The sequence below is a fragment of the Eschrichtius robustus genome, chromosome 8 (genome assembly GCF_028021215.1).
Source record: "Eschrichtius robustus isolate mEscRob2 chromosome 8, mEscRob2.pri, whole genome shotgun sequence".
NCBI lineage: Eukaryota > Metazoa > Chordata > Mammalia > Artiodactyla > Eschrichtiidae > Eschrichtius > Eschrichtius robustus.
Genome location: NC_090831.1, coordinates 95,939,150 through 95,944,828, shown reverse-complemented (window position 1 = coordinate 95,944,828; position 5,679 = coordinate 95,939,150). Strand labels below are relative to the sequence as shown.

Genomic DNA, 5,679 nt, shown 5'->3' with positions numbered 1-5,679 from the left:
ACTTAATACATTCTGAACTCAGGACATAACTGATAAAGAAATTCAGTGTAGGAAGTGACCAGAGTTGAGCTGGGTTGATGCAATAAATTTTCCAGGAGGAAAGGTATATTTTAGCTAGGTTTTTAAAAAATTAATCCCCATGTTTTGAAGCTAAAAAGACCTTTGGATTTCCTTTTAAAGAATGGTCTCCGTGGAAGGTACACCCTAATATGACCCCCAGTGATCCATACCCGTGTATAATTCTCTCCCCTTGAGTGCAGGTGGAACCTGTAACTTGCTCCTAAACAATAGAATGTGGCAACGATGATGGAGTGTCACTCTTGTGATTATGTTTTGTTAAATAAGACTTTGCCTTTGTAGACTAGAGCTGGAGAGATTCTCCTTTTGGCTGTGAAGAAGCAAACAGCCATACTGTGAACTGTCTGTGCAGAGAGCTACATGGCAGGAAGGCTTCTGGGACCTGAGAGCCTCCCTCAGTCATAATACTGCAAGGACATATATTCTCCAAAAGCCTTGAATGAGCTTGAAAGCAGAATACTTCTCTAGTTGAGGTTCCAGATGAGGAAACAGCTAAACCATGCCAGTACTCATGACCCATGGAAACTGTGTGATAATAAATGTGTGTGTTTCAAGCTGTTAAGTTTGTGGTAATCTGTTACTTAGAAAAAGAAAATTAACACAGTTGAATCTGTTCTGATCCCAGAATGCTATCAGTAAAATATTGTAATTTTACCTTGCACTCCAATATATGTACATTCATTTATAAATTGTATATACTACTGCTACTATAAAACCATATATTGTCACTGAAGCTTAGTTTCTTTCTTATTTTATTATACAGAAGTAAAAATACATAGTAGTTCTAACATTCTTGTATACTCTATAGATTACCTATACCACATGTAGGGGTTCTGCACATGCATTAGAGACCCATCGCTTTAATCTGGGGTTTCCAAGGTTGTAGATTGGTACTAGTGCAAAATAAATTTAGTTTTACTTCAAAAAATTCCTTGCATAGGGCTTAATTTACAAAACACACAAACAGATCATACAAATGAATAACAAAAATACAAACAAAAATAAACTCAAAATGGTTTAAAGACCTAAATATAAGACATGACACCATAAGACTCCTAGAAGAAAACATAGGCAAAACATTTTCAGACATAAATTGTAGCAGTACTTTTTTAGATAAGTCTCCCAAGACAAAAGAAATAAAAGCAAAAACAAGCAAATGGGACCTAATCAAACTTAAAACTTTTGCACATCAAAGGAAACCATCAACAAAACGAAAAGACAGCCTACAGAATGGGAGAAAATATTTGCAAACGATGAGACTGACAAGGGGTTAATTTCCAAAACATACAAGTAGCTCATATAGCTCAATATCAAAAAGCAAACAACCCAATCAAAAAATGGGCAGAAGATCTAAAAAGATGTGTCTCCAAAGAAGACATACAGATGGTCAAGAGGCATATGAAAAGATGCTCAACATCACTAATTTTTAGAGAAATGCAAATCAAAACTGCAGTGAGGCACCACCTCACACCAGTCAGAATGGCCATCGTTAAAAAGTCTACAAATAACAAATGCTGGAGAGAGGGTGTGGAGAAAAGGGAACCCTCTTATGCTGTTAGTGGGAATGTAAATTGGTGCAGCCACTATGGAACACAGCATGGAGTTTCCTTAAAAAACTAAAAACGGAGTTGCTATATGACCCAGCAGTCTCACTCCTGGGCATACATCTGGAAAAGATGAAAACTCTAATTTGAAAAGATACATGCACCCCAGTATTCATAGCAGCACTATTTACAATAGCCAAGACAAGGAAGCAACCTAAGTGTCTATCCACAGATGAATGTATAAAGATGTGGTGTGTATATATATATATATATATATATAATGAAATATTATCCAGCCATAAAAAAGAATGAAATATTGCCAGTTGCAGCAACATGGATGGACTTAGAGAATATTATACTGAGTGAAGTAAGTCAGAAAGAGAAAGACAAATATTGATACTGTAAGATATCACTTATATGTGGAATCTAAAATGTGATACAAATGAACTTATTTGCAAAGCAGAAACAGACTCATAGACATAGGAAACAAATTTATGGTTACCAAAGGGGAAATTAGGAGTTTGGAGTTAGCAGATAGAAACTACTATATATAAAATAAACAAGACCCTACTGTATAGCACAGGGAACTATATTCAGTAGTCTGTAATAAACCATAATGGAACAGAATATGGAAAAGAGAATATGTGTGTGTGTGTGTGTATATATATATATTTTAATATATATATATTTATATATATATATATATAATCACTTTGCTCTGTACTGGAAACTAACACAACATTGTAAATCAACTATACTTCAATAAAAAAAATTTGAAAAATTCCTTGTGTATTAAAACTTACATATTGTTAATATTTGTGCAAAGTACCAGATGTCCATCTGCTGCTGACCTTGACCAGACCCAACTAAATGCTCGATAGTGTGGATGAGGAAAGAAGGGGGCACTGAGGAAGGGGGCAGAACTGAAGACAACATCACCCTGGCTCTGGGTGTATAATTTTGTTTAACCTTCAAGTCAGCCCCAGGGAATCTGAAGTTTGTTTGTTCAAATGATAGCAACCTATGCTTGGTAGATTCTATCTATGTGAGGGATACATAGGATTTTCTTTTTATCTATCTATCTATCTATCTATCTATCTATCTATCTATCTATCTATCTATCTATCTTGGTGTATTCTATACATTTTATTCCCTCATACTCTGCCCTCTTTTTTTATTCAGAATTTTGAAAAGGAAGTCAAATTGGCCACAGAGTCAGGAAGGGAGGGACACTATATATGTTTTGGAAAATGACTGGTAGAGGCCTCCCTTTACTAAAATTTGGAGGACAGTCACATCAATTATTCTCTACTATGCCAAATACCAAGACTTGACAGATTTCATCTATTACCAACCTTTGAGGGGATTGAAGTTGAGAAAGCCCTGGAAATAAAAAGATGTTTGTCATTCATTCAGTAATTAGCGTGTATCAAATGCTATGATGGAAAATTGACCTAAATTATGTCTTTCAGTCCTTACAATAGCTGTCTCAGGATGACTAGAACAAGCATAGTGGTTAAGAGCACTGATCACGAATCAAGGTGCTGGGTTCATATGCACACTCTGTCACTTGGTGTGACCTTACTTCAGGCTCTTAAATCATTCATTCATTCATTTAACAAATCCATGTTGCCACATTCTATGAGCCACTCATTCTTCTAGGCACTGGGAATTCAGTAGTGAACAAAGTAGGCTAAATCCCTCATGGAACTTAGGTTCCTGTGGGGGACCCAGATGATGATAAAATAGATAGTAAATGAACAAATATATAAAATGGTAGGTGGTGGCACGTGCTCTTGAGAAAAGTAAATCAGAATAATTTGGATGGAGGAAAACAGGAAGAGGGTGCTGCTTCTGCAGAATGGTCAGGAAGAGCCTTTTGGGAAGGAAGATGTCCTTTGAGCAGGGATTGAAAAGAACAGGAAGAAGCATGTATATATCTGGGGGGAGACGTTTCAGAGAGAGTGAAGAAAAAGTACCAAGGGCTTATGGGGCGAGCTTGCTTGGCATGTTCCAAGGAGAGAAAGGAAGGCAGTGTGGCTAGAAAAGGATGAGCCAGGCAGGGACTGGTAAAAGATAAGCCCAGAGAAACCAGGGTGGAAACAGGGACACCAGTTAGGAGGCTATGGCAGTAATTCTGTTGAATGGATGGTAGCTTTGACTATATTGTGATAAGAGGTGGCAGGATTCTGGGTGTATTTTGAAGATGCAGCTATTTGGATTTGCTGATGGATTGGAGTGGCATGTTAGAAAAAGTGAAGAATGACTAAGGTTTCGGCAAGTGGAAGACTAGAGTTGCCATTTACTGAGTTGGAGGAAACTGGAACTGGGGCACATATGAAGAATGCATAAATAATTCTGTTTTGACCATGAAAAACTTTGACCATGAAAAATTTGAAAAAATTTTCAAATTCAAAGGGAGATACTGAGTGAGCAGTTGAATACACAGAGTTCAGAGTAGTGGTTGGGCTGTTGTCAGTGTTTGGTAGCATTTAAAGACATAGTATTAGGATGATGGTCATCAGGGGGATGCTGAGTCTCCCCCATCTTCTCCCCAGTCTCACTTACATGCTAGTATCTTGACTGTTTTGAGTCTGTATTAGTATTTTCAATTTTAATAAAAGTTCAGGAGATTTGTTAATAGAAAAAAATCTGTTTAAGCATTATCCCCAGAAATATAGCAAGTAATATATCACTCATTCATCATCCTACATCTGTCAGGAGGGTTGATTTAACTTATAGACCAAGAGAATAAATATTAGCAATAAAATAGATGTATTCATGTATAATAATTTTTGGCATATTCCTGATCTTCAGTCCTACCCTCTTATATGATGCATTATTTCCTTTACTTATATTTTCAATATTCCCTTTGCTTATTTTCTTCTTACTTTTGCCGGTGCTTCCTTATTTACATTGTATAATACTTACTTTGCATTTTCTCTTCAACTTTCTTTAGAGTGCTAACCAATCCCCACTTAAGCTCTCAAATGTTCTCATGCTCGTAACACTTCCTTCTCTGTCTTCTGTTCAGTGTCGACCCTCAGCAACTGGTGACATTTAACTTGGAGAAGGGCAGGACAAAATTGTGACTTAAATGCTCTCAATTCACTCCACAAGCCTTTGTGGAATAAGGCTCTTAGTATAATGTAAGTTTAAGATAGCGCTTGCTTCAGCGGCACATATACTGAAATTGGAACCACAGAGAGATTAGCATGGCCCCTGAGCAAGGTGACACACAAATCTGTGAAGTGTTCCATATTTAAAAATAATAATAAGTTACGATAGAGATCATTAACTCACTATCTTTTTGAAGACTCAAGTCTAGTTGGTAAGTACAATGTTCCCAGATTTAAAAAAAATCAGAGGAAAACTACAGAACAATATAGAAATAATGGTAAAATTTTAGGGTACAAGCTGTACATACAAATGTTGAGGTGCAGTTGAGTAGCTGAGTACTGCAGTGGGATATTGTTTATCTCACAAAGGTTTACATTATCTTAATACATTTCCCATTACCTTAAATTATGGGAAGGCATTGTCAACTGAAAAAAAAAAATGCACAGCCTGAAAGTTGAGAATAATGTTTTATTCAGGGACCTTATTAAGGACTATAGCCTGGAATGGCAGCCTCTCAGATAGCTCTGAGGGACTGTTCCAAAATGGTAAGGGAGGAACCAAGCTATGTAGGAGTTTGTGCTGAAAAAAAAAAAAGACCCCCCAAAAAACAAAACCCCCAAAAAACAAAAAGACCCCAAAACCACAAAATGTAGTCAAACATCAAAAGATTACTGCTAATCACAAAAAACATCTCAAGTTAATGATTTTAGTGCTTTCCTATGTATGGGAAGATACAAGTCTGGGCTTATTGAAATCATTCTTTTGATGTGCATCTTAACTACCTAGGGCCAGTATCCTGTTTTTCTCCACCCTGATTCCCCTCAGGGTGCACTGCTGGGGGTGGCTGCAGTGGCTGAGGGCTTGATGGCAGCAGCGTTCTTTGTTTACTGAAGTGGCAGGGGACTTATTTTGTCTACAGCATAACGTTGTGTTATGA

General features: G+C 37.0%; 1 non-coding gene across 1 annotated transcript; it reads left to right on the top strand.

Annotated features, from left to right (window-relative positions):
* The first annotated feature begins 4,785 nt into the window (after positions 1-4,785).
* On the top strand, positions 4,786-4,888 carry LOC137768991 (U6 spliceosomal RNA). The gene has a single exon (XR_011074905.1). It is a non-coding gene; the product is annotated as a U6 spliceosomal RNA (small nuclear RNA).
* The last annotated feature ends 791 nt before the right edge of the window (positions 4,889-5,679 follow it).